The sequence below is a fragment of the Leucopleurus acutus genome (assembly GCF_964270905.1).
Source record: "Leucopleurus acutus genome assembly, chromosome: 8".
Classification (NCBI taxonomy): domain Eukaryota; kingdom Metazoa; phylum Chordata; class Mammalia; order Artiodactyla; family Delphinidae; genus Leucopleurus; species Leucopleurus acutus.
The window spans coordinates 50,499,726-50,518,836 of NC_139151.1; positions in this window are offsets into that span (position 1 = coordinate 50,499,726).

The window sequence follows — 19,111 nt, forward strand, 5'->3', positions numbered from 1 at the left end:
GCCCAAAAGGCATTATCACAGGGATGGATAATATTTTTAAATGATCACGTTACCATTAATCTGGCACTGAGCATTCTCTCTGCCTGGGACAAAGGCTATGCAGCAGCTGGAATTCAGAGCTGAGTCAGGACATCCAGCAGGTATTTATGACACATCACGTGCCTTTGGAACAGCATGGTCTTTCTTGATGACAGATGATACAAAGGCATCCTTCCTACACGGAGAGGAGGGGAGAGAGAGAGCATCACTAAAAAGGAGAAAAGGCAGATCCCTTCAAAGATAGCTCAGCCTAGCCTTACCCTGATTCCATTTCTTTCAGGGAAAAAGACATTTATCTTCCATATGTTGAGTCACCAGAGGTTTGCTGTTATTTCATTGGGTAAAATGCATTTTGTACAATTTCAGTCCTGGGCTATGGGGCTATGAGGATTCAGGGGCAGTGTCAGTATTTTAAAACTTTTATTTGAAGAAAAAATATAAACATGATGGTAGTTTCCATTTATTCTACTGAATCCTTTATGATCAAGCATTTGAGAGAGTCCAGCTTAAAACATGCAGATAATATTTTACGACTTTCTTGTTCTTCAGTTAAAATGTCATCTGTATTATCAACTTTTTTTTTTACTCTCTAATCTTCTCATTTGAACTGTTGCTCTAATTTGAACTATTGCTTCTGTTCCTTTTGCCCATTCTTAAGGCTGAAAATGATTCTAATACCCTACATCATAAAAATACTTCCTTTGATTCTACTTCATCTTTAAGTGCTAGAGTAACCTGGTTTAACTATGAGTTTGGAATCTGGCAGACCTAGGTCTGAGTTTCTGTATCCATACTTATAATCTGTGTGACCTTATTTAACACCCCCAAGACTTAGTTTCCTTATCTGTAAAATGAGGATGATGATGTACAGACTTCAAAGGGTTGTGAGGGTTAAATTCGATATGGGATATAAAGGGCTACATACAGTACCTGTCACATTTAAGCACTTTTCTTGATTCACCACAGCAATTCTTCATGAATGTTAAGTATTGCATGAGTTCAAGGAAGAGTCTTGTTTGTTTTATTCACTGCTATACCCATGTTGCCTAGAATAGTGTCTGGCACATAATAGGTGCTCAACAAGTGTTTTGTTGAATGAATGAAGAAAATAGATGAATACTCTCCATTACAATCTCCACATCATTTCTTACCCTTCACCCACCCTAGGAAGGGAGAGTACCTAACGTAGTGCTTAGGAGCTAGCCTGCCTGTCTTTGGATCTCACATCCACCATTTACAAGTTGTAAGACCATAGGCAAGTTTCTCCATCTCTTTATGCCTCAGTTTCCTTATCTGTAGAATGTGGATGATGACAGTAGTCCCTATGTCCTAGGGTTGCAAGGATTGAGGAGTTAATACTTGCAAAGCCCTCAGGAAGGCACAGGTTGCATCATTAAGCACTATGTGAGCATTTTCTGCTATTGTAACCCGACTCACCCATAATTTTATTCATCATTCTTTTATACCACTTTCTGTCCTGGATAGACTTTTTAACAGTTTTTCATGTCTCTGTGTTATTCACTCTAATTTCCCTAAACTGAACTATGGGGCTGGCATACAGTAACTGTTAAACACATGTGCTTCAGACGAGTATTCCTCCCTGTGGCTTAAAAGCTCTTCAAAATATGTCCTGGCAACCCTACTCATTCCCTTTGTCCCAGAACCTCCCACATACAGACCCCTCCCTTTGACATCCAATTGTTCATTTCCAGTAGCTATCCAGAAAACATGTTGTATGTACTAATGACCTGCACATAAACCATCCATTCTGTAGATTATCTTATACCATGTCAGGTATCAATACCACCCCCCTACCCTACACTATAGTTGTCTATAAGATTTTGACTTTGCTATGTTTTCTTTGATTTGGGGCAAATTACTTAATCTCTCTGTGTCTCCATTCCTTTGGAAAAATGGGATACCAATAGGTATCTTCTGCGTTTTCTCTGGTTTCTGTATTTTGTGAATCCATTCACATAACAAGGTGCTTAGAACAAAGCTTATCACCCAGTAAATGCTCAATAAGCCTGACCTAATATTCTTATTCTAACTGTTGTTGAAATCTAACCTCTCTCAGGCCTAATTCTAGCTTTGGCTGATTATGTATGGGTTTAGCACTCAAATAGGTACTTTTTTAAAGTGTGACTATTATACTTTGTAACTTCTGATCATTTCCAACCAGGAAAGACCAAATAAGGAATAATTCTTTCTCTACAAACCCAGATATTGGAGTCTTGGCATATCAGAGTGTACAGGAAAATATTTGATACTTTGAATCCTGATCTGATTAATATGGATGGCTTTCTGCATGTTTAAAAGACTCTTTTCTTCAGTATTTCTCCTTTACATAGGCCCTATTTTTTAATCCTATCTTATGTTTACTGCATTGGTTCTTTGCAGGAGTGTTTCTCTCTTCCTGGAATGACCTGCCACTGATTTCCATTTCATTTTCAAAATCCAAGTCAGATGACATTTCCCATCTCATTTCTGCTTTACTTGTACATTGCATGTAAATTGCACATATTTAATTTATTATATTTTCAGTATTTATGCAGTGTTTATTTACATCTGTTTTCTTAGACAAAATTTGGTAGCCAATCTATGCTTTAATCATTCCCATATCTGCAGTACACAGCACGTGAGCTCCCATATAATAAGTGCTAAATACATGCTTATTTAATTAAACTGGATTTTCAAGAACACATTCTATTAATGATAAGGAAAGTTGTTAACGTTCAAGCTCTTTAATTAGGAGCAGAATTATTTAATTAAAGAGCAGAATTATTGAAGAATCTAGCGGGGTAATTTTAATACTAGGGTGATTTCTCTATTTTCATAAGCACAAAATTATCTCAAATGGCTGAAACTTTTTTAAGATTGAGAAATGAGGTATAAGGAATCCATGTACTGAAAGGGGGAGGGAAATATTAATTTGATGATTTTGAAGGTTCCCTTAGAGTTTTCATTCTATTAGAGGATATAAGACATAATCACAAATGAACAAATAATCAAATCAAAACTTAATAAGGAATAGATAATAGTAAGTAACATAAAAGAGAAAAGACACTGTGCTATGGGATTTCTTAAAGAGGGTTGATTTGGAGGTAAATCATGTGTTTGTGAAGGGAATTTCTGACACTGATAACCCAACTTGTCTCCTTGGTGCATCAGAAGGGGCAGTGATCCAGATTTGCTGGCAGAAGAACCTGTAAAGGCCTTTTCAATTATACAGTTGAGAACTGCTGGCCACCATCACAGCATCAGTGTTTTATGAACCAAAATCAGGACTATGTCTGACAAGTCCTAATCTCCTTGGGAACACTGGGTTGGGAAAATTTAAATTTAGTCCCCCAAATGCAGCACATGTTTATAATCCACACAGTGCTTTCTCCTCCCTCTTTCATTCATTTTTCAACCTTGTTCAACATTTTACTCAGTAGTTTATGTGGTTCTCCACAAATGCTGCCTAAATAATAATAAAAAAGAGCATAAACATGCTGTCACCACGGTTTTTAAAAAATTTTTATTTTATTGAAGTATAGTTGATTTCCTATGTTGTGTTAATTTCTGCTGTACAGCAGAGCGATTCAGTTATACATATATACATTATTTTTCATAATGTTTTCCACTATGGTTTATCACAGGATATTGAATATAGTTCCCTGTGCCATACAATAGGACCTTGTTGTTTATCCATTCTAAATATACTAGTTTGCATCTGCTAATCCCAAACTCCCAATCAATCCTTCCCCCCAACTCTCCTCCCCCTTGGCAACCACAAGTCTCTTCTCTATGTCTGTGAGTCTGTTTCTGTTTCATAGATAAGTTCATTTGTATCATATTTTAGATTCCACATATAAGTGATATCATATAATATTTGTCTCTTTCTGACTTCACGTAGTATGATAAACTCTGGGTCCATCCATGTTGCTGCAAATGGCATTATTCTTTTTTATGGCTGAGTAATATTCCATTGTATATATATATATATATATATATATATATATATATATATATACACACACCACATCTTTATCCACTCATCTGTTGATGGACGTTTAGGTTGTTTCCATGTCTTGGTTATTGTGTCACTGAAGTTTTTATGATAATAAGAATTTGAAGAGTGTGAATGTTTTATTTATTCATTCATGAAACATTTATGAATGTTTTATTTAAAAACTAAGTTTTGTAGTTATGAAATTAGTGAATTGGAAGCTACCCTAGATTTTTTTTCTTATTTTTCTCTTCTTAATAACCAGAGTATCACAAAGTCACATCCGTTCTACTGAGTCAGTATCTGTCCCATCCCCTTTATTCCCACAATCCTAAGTCATGTACTTACTATCTTATGTCTTGCTGAGTGCAGTAGTGCCTTAATGGTCTTCCTACTTTGAGTCACTCTACCGGCTAAACCACCCATCATACAACTTCTGGAGGGATCCTCATCTGTTGTAAATCTGATCACACCACTCTCCTGTATAGACTTCTTCACTGGTTCTTTAAATCACCCTCCTTTTTGTTAGTGTGTCTGGCCCTTCTATGTTAGTATTCTTCTCTGCACTGATAAGCTTTGTCATTATTGCCATTCCATAGGGCGGAAGCAAAAGTCATGCCTTTGTCACTCTCAACCTCATCTCTCTGCCTTTTTTTTAATTGCCTTTATTTTTTAGAGCATTCTTGGGTTGACAGCAAAATTGAGCAGAAGTACAGAATTTTCCCATGGATCCCTTCCCCAGACATGCATAGCCTCCCCCATCAACAGCCCTCGCCAGAGTGGTTCATTTGTTACAATTCTTAAACCTACATTGATACATCATTATTATCCAAACATACTGGACTTTTTAGTTTATCATTCTCTCTTTAATATATTTCTGGGTTCTTTTATAGATAGGTTATTTCCATTTTACATTACATATATGCTTTATTTCATTTAGTTCATTATTTCATTAAATATATTATCAAGCAACTGCATGAGGTATTGAGAATAAAGTGTTGAGTAGACAGATGCAGTCTCAGGCCTTGGGTGCTTATGTACTAGTTCCTTATCACAGACCTCAGCCTCTGCCAGAATTAGTATACTAATTAGTGATGATTACAAAAGGTTCAAGAAACAGGAGTTCTTACACATGTTCCAGGTATTCTCTGTTTCCTGACATGTTTTCAGAGATGTCTAATGTATCTGCTAAAATGACTAAGGATACTGAGATACACACCATGTCTCCATAGGCTGGACTCACCTCATAACCTTCGTCCTTGCTTGCCTTAACCCAACTTGAACTCTTGCCCCAGGCTTTATGAAATAGTTCCAATCATCCAAGTTCTCAACATCTTGTTTAGGGATTCATACCTGATGCTCGGGGGGAAAACTCAGACTGGGTGCTTTCTTGTTAATTTCATTGATTTACTTTATGCACTATAATTGTATCTCCTTAAGACAAAATTATCATCTTTCTCCTTGGGCATATGCTTCACCAATTTGGTATACTCTATGGAATTCTATAGATGAGTCTATATATATTTTTGCCTGTAGTATCCTGTTTTGGTTAACTGTAGCCTCATGCGTAGTTCCAAAACTCTCACTGTGCTTTCCAGACCTTTCTACCACTTTGTTGCTATGGGCAATGTAATATATTTGAAATATGGAGGATAAGCATTTTACTCTTTTCCCTGCCCTTTCTGTTATTAATAATCACTGTGACTTTTCAAAGTCTCCCTCTTTTCCCTCCACCCGTCTCTCCCTGGAAGTGTACTGTCTCCTGTCTAATTAATGACCATAGTTTACAGACAGTGCAGCTGTCTACACATATGGTTCATTACCCTTAAGACAGAAAACGATGTAAGAGTTGAAGGTTTCTTTCTCAGGGTTCTTTGGGCAACTATGAAGGATGCAATCATTAATGTGACTTTTAACTAAAACAGGGCCTTGTGGTATTGCATCATATTATTGTACTTCTAGTGCACACGCTAGCGGCATTATCGCTTTTAAATCAGGGTTTATTCACTTTTGTTTATAGCCAAATTTGCTTGGCGCCAGAGAGAACTGAAAAATAATAATAAAACACTTTACATTGTATCTGAGTTTTTGAATTGTGTCACACTTGGCGTGACTTACCAAAAATAAGATGAATTAATTAGAAAGGAGGACTCAGTATTTTCCTAGAAGACTGGTCATCAGAGCAGCTGACACGTTTCAGAGAAGGGCGGCATTTGTCAGCGTGAAGAGAGGGAGCTCTTGGGTGCTTGACAGAGTTGCCTTTATTCATTCCCGTAACACATATTTATTCGTACTGTTTGCCAGATCTTGTTCCAGGTGCTGGGTACCAGTAAGCAAGAACTAATTTTTGCCCTCTAAGAAATCAGGGGATTACTTGACTCTTTCAGTGCCAATAAGAATTTTATGCCAACTTCTCAGTCCAGCTTCCACCAACTCACAGGAATCCCTGGTAATTGTGACTACTGATGATGGTTTTAAACACCCTCCACCAAGTCCCTCTTTTTAGCTTTTGCCTACTCCAGTCTCTTAAGATGGCCCTTAGTTACTGACATGTGATTCCTCCTGGTTGGTTTCACAGCTGGGCCCTGTGCCATGGCTGCCAAGTCAGGCGGTATAGTTACCCTCACACCCACATACTGGTGAGGAGGGAATTAATGATGGCCCGTGTGCCTGAGGTGGCCTTGAGAAATGGGTGCTGACTACAAAAGTCATCTTGTTTTCCACTATCTTTTTGCTTTTGTCTCTGGTTCTTTGCCCTCCACTCTGTTTTTTTGCTGTAGGTCTGTTCTAAACTTTTCAATGTGACTAGGACTTTAGCACTTAATGACCTCGAGTTCATGACCCAGGAGATCTTGTCTCTATTCTCTGATAAGAGCTCTTCCTTTTCATCTCTTTCATTTGTTATTTTCTCCCCACTCATCCTTTAAATGAGGGATTTGTAATCTGGCTTCTACAGTCCTTGAAGGATCTTCAGATAGACGTCATGAAATCCACACCCTGCCCTGGAGTTGTATTCACAGATTGATTTATGTGTGCCTGTGTAGTACTCTGGGAGAGAATTCATGGCTTGCTTCAGATTCTCAAAGGGACCCAAAGATATACTCTAATAACAAATTTAAACCTCTACAGTTTTCACACTACACTTTTGTCTTTTCTCTGAGCAGTCACCATCATGCTTATAGTGTTCAATACCATGTAAGTAGCATCCACTCTTAAGTTGTATTTCCATATTAGAATTCTCTTCTACTCAACTTCAAATAACTATAGGATGTCTTCCTCCTAGGAGTCTCAGAGGCTTCTCATGTCCTTGCCTGACTTATTGCCCTACTGTTTTCCTCCCATAACTTATTTTCCTCTTGCTTCCTCTGATGATTTTGGATAGGGCTATCCTTAGCCAAGGCAGATAAGACAGAACTCTCAAGCTCCCCTCTTTCCCTCACCACTGCCTTTATACCAGTCTCTGGATACCACATATTGTATGAATTTTTTATATACCACCTAAGTGTCCTTATCACTATGTCCTCTGCTACTGCCTTACTTAAAACCTTAGCACTAAGACTCTTGCCTTCTCTCTGTCTCTATCTTTGATATTGTTCAAAGTATGTTTCACATAGAGATGAAAGGGATCATCCTCAAATACATATATACTCATGTCATTTCTTTATTTAAAATGCTTTAATGCATCCCTTGTCTACAAGATGAGATGACATGAAAATTCCACAGTGTATCCCATAATCTGGTTCATACCTTCCTCCCCAGCCTCGTCACTTGGTTACTTCCCATATATGTTGGTGTCTCCAATGCTTTAATACTTCCTATACTCATGCAGTAAAGTGCCCTGCCACTGAGCATGGGGGCTAACGTCTTTACTCCTTGACTCTATGTCCAACCATGTGACATGCTTTGATTAAAGAAATATTAGCAAATATGATGTAAGCAGTGTCTTGAAAACTGCTTGAATGACTGGCCTGATTTGCTCTTGTACTTTTGCCATCACCATGAGAAGGACATGCCTAGTCTATCCTGCTGGTCCTGGGAAAGGATGATGAACAAATGGGACAGAGCTTTTCCAGCTAAATTGCTTTAGCCAGGCACTGAGAAGAGCAGAGTCCTCTGCAAATGAGTGAGCAAGTCCAGATGACATAACCAGAGTCCTGCAACTTATTGTTGTGTGCCTCTGAGTTTTGGGTTTTGTTACACAGCAAAAGCAAACTGGTTCATTTTCTGTAAAGCTTTCTACATGCTGGCCCTATTCAACTGCTCAGTGCTACTCAAAGCCATAAGCCTTCTGATGATTCTTTCCTTTGATTCCCTTCAAATTTGTATCTGTCTACTGAATTCTTACTTACAGTTTGAGACCCAAATCAAGCATTTTCTTCCTCAGTGAAGCTTTCTGTGAATTTGCCATGAAAGTTGTCATTGTCTCCTTTGGGTCATGTAGGCCTTTACACATACTAACTTGTATTCGCAGCTTGTTACATGTCTTTTTCTCCCCTACCCGTCTGAGTACCCAGAGGACAGGGCTGTTTATTAGTTAACTTTAGACAAGGTCAGGGAAGCCTTCACAGAGGAAGACATACCCAAGTTGAACACAGAAGGATAAAGATGAATAGGTAAGCAGGAGGTCAATCAGGAAAGCTTGGGTAACCATGAGGCTGACATAACCAGAAATGTTTGTGAATAATAACATTTTTCCTTGATGTTTCTTTGACTTCCCAGGTATAATGGAGCCTTTTGTTCAGTGCAGTAAGGAAAACTATTCCAAAGGTTCAGTCTTGGATATGCCTAGGAACACTGTGATTTTTCTTCCTGTTGAGCAGCAAAACCATGTACTGTATGGTCAGCACCTGCTTTTCTTTGGACATTCTGTACAGCTGTCCAGTCTGTGAGAATGGTGACATTTACAACCATTACAAGGCGACTGTCCTGGCTGCTTGCCACAGTAGGGTTCAGGTCCAAGTGGCTACCATCTGGCAGGACATCTGCTCAGCCACTGGGAGGGCTTTGGATACAGCAACATGCCCACAGAGAAGACAGTGCACTCTGCCCTTTGGGGGGAAGAGAATACATTGCATTTCCACCCATGCAAGAGATGAACAGTGAGAATAACCCAGAGGGGGGTGCCTTTCCACTATGGCTGTGATCCTTCATAGGCTTCAGGTTTGGGGCCCCTGACAGTACGTACTTGCTGGGAACATGGCATCTCTAGCCAGACTGACTGGGTTCCATCCTGGCTGCATCACTTTACTATGTGACCTTGGGGCAAATTACTTAACCTTTCTGATAGAGCAGAATCCATCCTCAGTAAATGTCAGCTATTTTTATTTTCAATAACGCCTTAGGGTTTATCACGTTCTCTGAAACTCTGAGGCTCCCAAGGATATCTGTGGAGTGCCTTTCAATGACACTCAAGTCCTACCTTAGTTGACATGCACCCTATTCCCCAGTCATGCTAATTTCCTGAAATATGTAATATGAATTTGTAATACGCTTTTTGACACCTCTGGGCCTTTGCATACAATGTTTTCTTTGCTGGAAAGCTCTTGTTCTCTCTTTATCAAGTTAACTCTTCATCATTTAAGATACCTTTGAGGCATCACTTCTTCCTGGAAGCCATCCGTGATTACCTCCAGGCTATGTATTGCCACATGTCTCTGTGTACGCAGCCTAATATTGGATGGATGAAGTGCTTATGTATGTGATCTCTGTTACTCTCATTTAATTAATCCATAAACAGTCAAATTATGTGCTTTATTATCTTCTTGAAAAAACATCTATTCGTACTTGTTTCAAATGCAGATTGTGACCCACAGGGGAGGGAATTGAAAGCCCAGTCCTAAACAATGAGATTGGAACAATTACATGCGACTTTCCCATCTAAATCTCCTCCAGTCTATAATTGTGTACAGCCGAATTGACCAGCTGGAAAGAGCTGATTCAGGGAATTGGTGTTATTGGTCCAATATAGACATTTGTTTGCCTGAATCTAATCATGCTTAGAATTATTTCAGTTAAGTGAAATTGTGTGTACATGCTGCCACTGGATCTAGGAAAAAAGATGAAGCCATTTGGACCCTGGAAATTCTTTATTTTTTGCTATAGCTGAGTCCAACAAGACTCTTAGGCAGACAGGTTGTTGTCTACTTTATGTAATTTGATAAACTCTATGGGGCTTACCTGTCCATAAACAAGTCTCTTTCCAGCCCCAGATCAGATCTGATATTCTTTCCATTTTAGTCAGTCCTTGAGTTAAAGTTATATCTCTAGAAAGCTGCTATAGAAACAACCTTGTCACCTGAAATGGATAGTATCTTAACCAATATAATTAAGATAATAATAAACATTAACATATTTGTTCATTTAACTAATATTTCTTTGTTATATAACATACACTGAACATTCTTTATTGATACATATTTGGGACAGATCAGTGAACAAAACAAATACAGATTCCTATCCTCCAGAACCTCGGAATCTGGTAAGAAGGCATGGAAACTAATGAATCAACATAATGTATAAGCAGGATGCAAAGATTATTGGAAGACAATAAATGCTATGAAAAAAATAAAGCCAATTAAGATACAAACCTTTATACTTTATGTAGCCCTTCCACATACATAGTATCATGTGATCTTTCTACAAAGCTTGAGGTAGGCAGGGGATATATTCCCAAATGAAGAATTGGGGCAAAAAGGCAATATGGTGTTAGTTCCTGCCTGGTATTAAGTTCTTCCTTATATGTGGAAGTATTTGAAAACACTGTTAGCTTAGATTCAACTCAAAACCTAAGGCTAATCCTAGAAATAGAGATTTAAAAATCTTCAAGAAAGTATTCTTGGAGTGAATATAAAACAGCCTTTGTCTTAGTCTGATCCAAATTTGTGTACTAGTTCCAACAATCAAGTGCTTCTTACCTTTTAGCTGAAGCTCTAGTTCCTAGTTTGTAGATTAGCTTTAGTGCCTGATTCTTGTTCCTTGTGTCTTCAGCCTCTGTCAGATAATCTTGAGAATTGGAGTTCTGCTAGTGTGCTTGCTAGTCAGCACCCTGGAAGCCCTGATTCTAGAGCTTCCAGTCTTCTCTGTGAATCTCAGCCTACTAGGCGTGGCCTTGATAATAATGACAAATAGAGTCTTGACAGATGCTCTTGGTGATGGAGCACGGATGAGTGAATTCAAGGTAAGGCCCCCATGAAAGGGGCAAGCAGGGCCGGAGTGAGTGAGTACCCCAAACTAAGGGCCAGACAGGAACTCAGAAACAGGGCAGAGCTATAAAAGTGATAGAAGCAGAGGTGGTAGGTAAACAGGTGATATTAAGTAGATAAAAATAAACCAATTTAGAGGAATTATAAAATTTATTCAGGGATTCAAGTGATTTTATTAATAATGAAAAATGACTATCATTACTAATAAGTTACTGTTATTTAGTGTTCCTTTTATTTGTTGGGGACTAGAACATATACTTGATATGTATCATTTAATCCTCCAAAGAACCAGTTAAGTTTAAGTAATATGTAGTTGTTTAAAATCTGGAATTTGGTTCAGAGAAATTAAGTGATTTGACCAATTTCAGAGCTAATAAAAGGATATTCTAGAGCCAAATTATGGATTTGCATTGAATAGTTTTGCCCTTGATGAAGATTCCTCATATATACAAAATAGAGCTAATAAATTTACCTTAAGGAGTTGTGGTGAAGTTTAAATAAAATTATGCATAAAGATAACAACCCAGTGTTTAGCATATAGTACATCTTCAAGCTTTTTTTGTGATCATGTGTTTTTACTGTGTTCCTCTATCTATGTTTACCTAGCTAGGGCTAGCCCAGACTATAACAGAACTACGGTGGGTCCTCATTGTGAGTTAGCATAAATCAGTGGTTGAATTAATGACTGTAAAATCTTATTGAGTGCAATTCACTAGTAGCTATGGCTAGCTTTACCATAAAGAGGCTGGCAATACATTAGTATTCATGATGCTGTTATCTTCTTATTTATTAAGAGGTATTTTGAAATTGATGCTTTTAGTTGGTTTCCAGTTGTTTCTGTTACGTGCTTTGGTGTCTTTTCAGGCAGGACTTTCATTTCACAATTACTCTTGTTACTTTTTGGTAAGATATAGAACAACCTCTATACATTGAGGCATGAGACTTCAGTTCCGTACTTGTTCTTAAGCTCAACTTGCTGTGGGAACCAAAGCAAATCACTTACCCTTGGTGTAGTAGAAATGGTAGGACAAAAAAAAAGTGAGCAATTCTAGTTCTATCTCCTGTTAGCTGTGGAACACAAATCACTTAACTTCTTGGAGTAAAAAAATTTATATTAATAGCTTATATCTCCCAGGGCTGTAAAGTTAAAAGGAACAATATATTAAAAATAATCAGCACATAGCATAGGTGCTTAGTAAATATCATTTCCCTTCCCTACCACCTGAACTCTGACCCATCAGAGAAATGATGGGATTAAGCAAGAAGTAATCTAGCTAGCTAGCTATCATCTGTCTATGGATGATGTATTTACCAGAAAACCCTTTTCTCAAATCTGGAACACCAATGCACAAAATTGATACAATGAAGCTGCTCTGGTAAACCCAATCACACAAGCACTTTTCAAACCTAAAATTCAATGACCAGAGCAAGTCACACGGCTTGTCAGAGGCGCAGAGCTCTACAAGCTTCCACAGCAATTGATGTGGACTTAGTGAAAGTATTAGAGCTGTAAATGTAATCAATTTACCAAAAGTAAATAAATATAGTTCTACAAATTAGTTCATAGACCTTCACTGACACTTGCTCAAGATGACAGAATAAGGACACTCACATATCAAATCCTGGTTCTGCCACTATCTTGATACTTAACCTTTTTATGTCTGTTATCATTTCTATAAAACAAGGATAACAATATTCTCTTCATCATAGAGTTATTGTCACGATTGTATGAGTTAATGTACATAAAACAATTAGAACACTGCCTGATACTTAGCAAGTACTACATGTCTTAGCAATTACTAGATATTATTATTATTAATATCATTATTATTATCAGTCCCTGAATTCTAGGATATCCTAGGTCTTTTGCTTTTCCATATAAATTTTAGAATCAACTTTACAAGTTCTACCAAAAGCCAGCTCTCATTTTGAATGTGATTACATTGAATCTATATGTCAATTTGTGGAAAATTAACATCTTTACAATATTGAATCATATAGTCAAGGGACATGGGCTAGTGTGTTAGTGTTTGCCTGGTATATTTCTTTCCATCTTTTACTATTATGATATCTGTGTCTTTATATTTAAAGTGGTTTTATTATACACAGCATATACTTGAGTTTTACTTATTTATCCAGACTGATAATCTCTATTTTTAATTGACATATTTAGACACTTTACATTTAATGTAATTATCTAATTGTTTTTTATTTTTTTAAATAAATTTATTTATTTTATTTTATTTATTTTATTTTTGGCTGCATTGGGTCTTCATTGCTACGCGCAGGTTTTCTCTAGTTGCGGTGGGCAGGGGCTACTCTTCATTGGGGTGCGCGTGCTTCTCATTGCGGTGGCTTCTGTTGTTGTGCAGCACGGGCTCTAGGTGCATGGACTTAAGTAGCTGTGGCACACGGGCTCAGTAGTTGTGGCTAGCGGGCTCTAGGGCGCAGGCTCAGTAGTTACGGCGCATGGGCTTAGCTGCTCCGCAGCATGTGGGATCTTCTCAGATCAGGGATTGAGGCCATGTGCCCTGCACTGGCAGGTGGATTCTTAAGCACTGTGCCACCAGGCAAGTCTGATTGTTCTTTTTAAATCTATCATCTTTCTATTGGTTTTCTCTTTGCTCTACCTGTTTATTTAAAATTATCTGGTCCTGTGGAAGCAACCTGAATGTCCATCAACAGATGAATGGATAAAGAAGATGTGGCACATATAGACAATGAAATATTACTCAGCCACAAAAAAGGAATGAAATTGAGTTATTTGTAATGAGGTAGATGGACCTAGAGTCTGTCATAGAGAGTGAAGTAAATCAGAAAGAGAAAAACAAATACGGTATGCTAACACACATACATGGAATCTAAAAAAATGGTACTGATGAACCTAGTGGCAGGGCAGGAATAAGGATGCAGATGTAGAGAATGGACTTGAGGACATGGGGAGGGGGACAGGTAAGCTGGGATGAAGTGAGAGTAGCATTGACATATGTACACTACCAAATGTAAAATGGATGGCTAGTGGGAAGCTGCTGCATAGCACAGGGAGATCAGCTCAATGCTTTGTGACCACCTAGAGGGGTGGGATAGGGAGGGTGGGAGGGAGGCTCAAGCGGGAGCAGATATGGATATATATGTATGCATATGGCTGATTCACTTTGTTGTACAGCAAAAACTAACAACATTGTAAAGCAATTATACTCCAACAAAGATAAAAATAAATTATCTGGTCCTGTTTTCTGACTGTTTTTAAACTAATTAAGTATTTTTTATTATTTTATTTATCTCAACCACCAGCATATTTTTTAAAAATTTAAATACTTCATCAAGGATTTGTAATACTTAACATTTCACAGTCTATCTTTAAATAATATTATAGTACTTCATATATAATACATGAACATTAGAATCATATTTCCATTTTCTCATTCTAACCATTGGTGGTATTGTAGTCTTACATTTTATTTCTACATATGTTTTAAATCCCTCAATACCTTGTCATTATTTTTGCTTCAAAGAGTCAATCATGTGTGAAGTAATTTAAAATGAGATAAAAATGTCTTTCATTTACCCACATAATTACACTGTCCATTGCTCTTTATTAATTTGCAAAGGTATGTATTTCCATCTGGAATTTTTTTCTTCTTCCCTTAACATTTCTTGTATGCTAAGTCCATTAACAATCAATTTTCACAAATTTTGTTTGTCTGAATTTTTTCCTGTTATTTCTTAATGATATTTTTGCCAGATATAAATTTCTAGTTTGACAGTTTTTTTTTCCATTCAGTACATTCAAAATGTTGATTCGTTTTCTTCTGACCTACACAGTTTCTGATAAGCAGTCTTCATCATCCTTATCTTTGTTTCTTTGTACTAAGCCTTTTTTTTTTTTTGCTTTATTTTAGGATTTTTCTCTTTAATACTGGGTTTCAGCAACCCGTTCTGATGCCTCTTGTGATGTATGTGTGTGTGTATGTGAGTGTGTGCACATGCATGCAAATGCACATATGTGTTTACCCTGTTTGGAGTGTGTTGAGATTCCTACGTCTATATTTACAGTTTTGTTTGAATTTGGAATTTTAGGTGGCAGTATTTGTTCATATATTTTTTCCTGTTCCCCTTCCTGGGACTCCATTTAAACATATGTTATGTAACTCTGTGGTCCAGCACACACATGTTCCTTCCCACCACAGAGCCTTCGCACAAGCCATTCCCTTAGCCTGAGATGCCTTCCCATCTGCCCCACCTCCTGCTTCTAGTTAATTTCTGTTCATCTGTTAGATCCCAAGGGCCACGTTCTTTGGAAAGCCTTCCCACCCTCCAAATCTGGGTCAGGCTTATTTGTCACAGGCTCCTTTGTGTCACTCATCTCAATTTGTAACTAAACATCACTTTGTGTGATTACTTAATTATTGTCTGCTCCTCACCCCACAACTCTAAGCCTATTGAAGCAGTTGGCATATCTGTTCTGGGCCACCCTTATCCAGCCCCAGTGCCTAGTTCTGTGCCAGGTACATTACAGTTTCTAGGTAATTACATACTGAGTGGAAAGAATGAATGAAAGAATGAATGAGTGAATGAGTAAAAAAAAAAAACATGTTACTTAATATTATCTCACAGTCATTAAGGCTCTGTTAAAATTTCAGTCCCTTTCTGTCTATGCTTAAGGTGGCTTAAGCTTTTGTTGTTTTGTACTAGAGATCACAAATCTTTTATTCTGCTCTAATCTTTAATTTTCCATTTCTTTTCTCATTATGTTCATGTTTTCTTTTAAATATATCCACTTACCTATAACGGTTGCCTTAACATTCTTGCCACTATATCCATCATTTTGGTCCTTCGTGTTTTGTTTCTTTTGACAGAGGTTTTAACTAGTTATAAATAATATTTTCTGCTTTATGTTTTGTCTAGTAATTTTTTTTTTTTTTTTTGTGGTACACGGGCCTCTCACTGTTGTGGCCTCTCCTGCTGCGGAGCACAGGCTCCGGACACGCAGGCCCAGTGGCCATGGCTCACGGGCCCAGCCACTCCGCGGCATGTGGGATCTTCCCAGACCAGGGCATGAACCCGTGTCCCCTGCATCAGCAGGCAGACTCTCAACCACTGCGCCACCAGGGAAGCCCCTGTCTAGTAATTTTTAATTGCATTCTAGACGTTGTAGTTTACATTGCTGAAATTCTCGATATATTTTTCTTCTTTTTTAAAGAATGTTACACTTGTATGCATTGCATTGCAGAAGAGTTGGATCCCTTCAATTCCTGTTTTTAATTTTTGCTATGTTGAATCTAGTGGAAACATCATTCTCATGATAGTCTGGTCCTACTCCTCCAGTGACTCCTCTGAGCTTTCCACTGATGGCCTTATATGATCACTGAGGCCTCTCCATGCTAAATGATAAAATGCTAAGCCTCTACTTCCCTGGGTAAGCTTGGGATATTGTTCTGCTTATGTTACCCTGGTCATTCTCTGACTGAAAATGTGGAGTTTCAGTTTATGCATGCATGCCCTAATATTCCTATGTGGATTTCTGGAGTTGTTTTTCAATGTAACCCTCTACTTTATATGAATGCAACTCTCTATACTTTGTATGAATCTTCCTTACACTTTCCTGCTACATAAGCCTTTTTGAACCGTGATTTCCAACTCCTCAGATCAGCAATGTGATCAGACTGTTTGGATCTTCTGTCCCTGTCCTTGCCCTCTGCATATTGTTTCCATGTAAAGTTCACGGAAAATGTAGGCTTACTTTGTGCATTTTCCTTCTCTGAAGATCACAGTCCTGAGCTTCCTATTGTTGAATGTCTAAAAGCACTGGTTTCATATATTTAGTCTAATGTTCTCATTCTTTACAGTTGGAGATTATATCCAGTACTGCTAATCCATCTTGACCAGAAGTGGAAACTGCTTTTTCCCCATAGATGTATCCATTTGTCTTAGCAACATTTATTTAATAAGCTATCCTTTTGCACAGTTAATTCCTTTGGTGTAATTGCTGCAGATCAATTGACTATATAAATGTGGGTCTCTCTCTGGACTACTGATATATTTATCTTTTATTATCCTAATACAATTATGGTTTTTGTTTGTTTGTTAATTTTATTGAAGTATAGTTGATTTACAATGTTGTGTTAATTTCTGCTGTACAGCAAAGTGATTCATTTTTACACACACACACACACACATATATATATATTCTTTTACATATTCTTTTCCATTATGGTTTATCATAGGATATTGAATATAGTTCCCTGTGCTATACAGTAGAACCTTGTTGTTTATCCGTCCTATATATAAGTTTGCATCTGCTGATACAAAACTCCTACTCTATCCCTCCCCCCACCCTTGGCAACCAGAAGTCTGTTCTCTATGTCTGTGAGTCTGTTTCTGTTTCATAGATACGTTCACTTGTGTCCTATTTTAGATTTCACATACAAGTGATGTCATTTGGCTGAGTAATATTCCATTGTGTATGTGTGTGTATATATATACACACACACATACATATCACTTTTTCTTTATCCATTCATCTGTCGATGGACATTTAGGTTGTTCCATGTCTTGGCTATTATAAATAGTGTTGCTGTGAAATAGGGGTGCGTGTATCTTTTCGAATTATAGTTTTGTCTGGATATATGTCCAGGACTGGGATTTCTGGATCATATGGCAACTCTGTTTTTAGGTTTTTGAGGAACTTCTGTACTGTTCTCCATAGTGGCTGCACCAATTTACATTCCCACCAACAGTATGGAACAGGGTTCCATACCCCAACAGGGTTCCATTTTCTCCATACCCTCTCCAGAATTTGTTTGTAGACTTTTTCATGATGGCCATTCTGACCATTGTGAGGTGATACCTCATTGTATTTTTGATTTGCATTTCTCTAATAATTAGCGAGGATGAGCATCTTTTCACGTGCCTATTAGCCATCTGTATGTTTTCTTTGGAGAAATGTCTATTTAGGTCTAAATGGGTCTTCTGCCTATTTTTTGATTGGGTTGTTTGTTTTTTTTGGTGTTGAGCTCTTTGTATATTTATAATTAAGTCCTCATCAGTCACATAACTTGCAAATATTTTTTCCCTGTCTGTAGGTTGTCTTTGCATTTTGTTTATGGTTTTCTTGCTATGTAAAAGCTTATAAGTTTGAGGACTTCCCTGGTGGCGCAGTGGTTGAGAGTCTGCCTGCCAATGCAGGGGACACGGGTTCGTGCCCCGGTCCGGGAAGATCCCACATGCCGCGGAGCAGCTGGGCCCGTGAGCCATGGCCGCTGAGCCTGCGCGTCCGGAGCCTGTGCTCCGCAACGGGAGAGGCCACAACAGTGAGAGGCCCGTGTACCACAAAAAAAAAAAAAAAAAGCTTATAAGTTTGATAAGGTCCCATGTGTTTATTTTTGCTTTTATTTCTATTGCTTTGGGAGACTGACTAAGAAAACATTGGTCCGATTTATGTCAGAGAATGTTTTGCCTATGTTCTCTTCTAGCATTTTTATGGTGTCACGTCTTATATTTAAGTCTTTAAGCCATTTGGAGTTTATTCTTGTGTATGGTGTAAGGGTGTGTTCTAATTTCATTGATTTGCATGTGGTTGTCCAACTTTCCCAACACCACTTGCTGAAGAGACTGTTTTTTCCCCATTGTATATTCTTGCCTCCTTTATTGAAGATTAATTGACCACAGGTGTGGGGGTTTCCTTCTGGGCTCTCTATTCTGTTCCATATGTCTATTTTTCTGCCAGTACCATGCTGTTGTGATTACTGTAGTTTTATAGTACTGTCTGAAGTCTGGGAGGGTTATGCCTCCTGCTTTGTTCTTTTTCCTATGATTGGTTTTGCAATTCCTATGTTTTGATTATTGCAGCTTTATAGTAAATTTTGAAACCAGG